Source organism: Mercenaria mercenaria, chromosome 7 (genome assembly GCF_021730395.1).
Source record: "Mercenaria mercenaria strain notata chromosome 7, MADL_Memer_1, whole genome shotgun sequence".
NCBI lineage: Eukaryota > Metazoa > Mollusca > Bivalvia > Venerida > Veneridae > Mercenaria > Mercenaria mercenaria.
Window position 1 is genome coordinate 86845459 of NC_069367.1, and position 419 is coordinate 86845877.

Consider the following 419-nt stretch of genomic DNA (forward strand, 5'->3'; position numbering starts at 1 on the left):
AGAAGGTGCCAAAGTTCATATCATGATAAAGACTCATGCAAGGTTTCATCAATTTATATCAAATACTTTTTGAGCTAGGGTCGTCACGAACTTCGGACGGACGCACAGACAAGAGCAAATCTATATGCCCCCACCACTCATGGGGTTGCACAAAAAAAAAAAAAACGGGCGACTGGAATTTGCTTTGAGATCAGATTTGAGCTAAGTTCGAAGCTTCAAAGAAACTATTTTGCTCCCATGTTTGAAATGACCTTTTTGGAAATTTATTCCTCAGAATTTTTCATAGCCCGACGGGCTACAGTCTGCCGATTTTCTGTAGCCCGAGCTGATTTTTCGTAGTCATTTGTGATCGGGCTACTGGTAATGTCGCACACTGATCTCAGTTTCATGTACATGTACCAATAATTCAATTCTCTTAG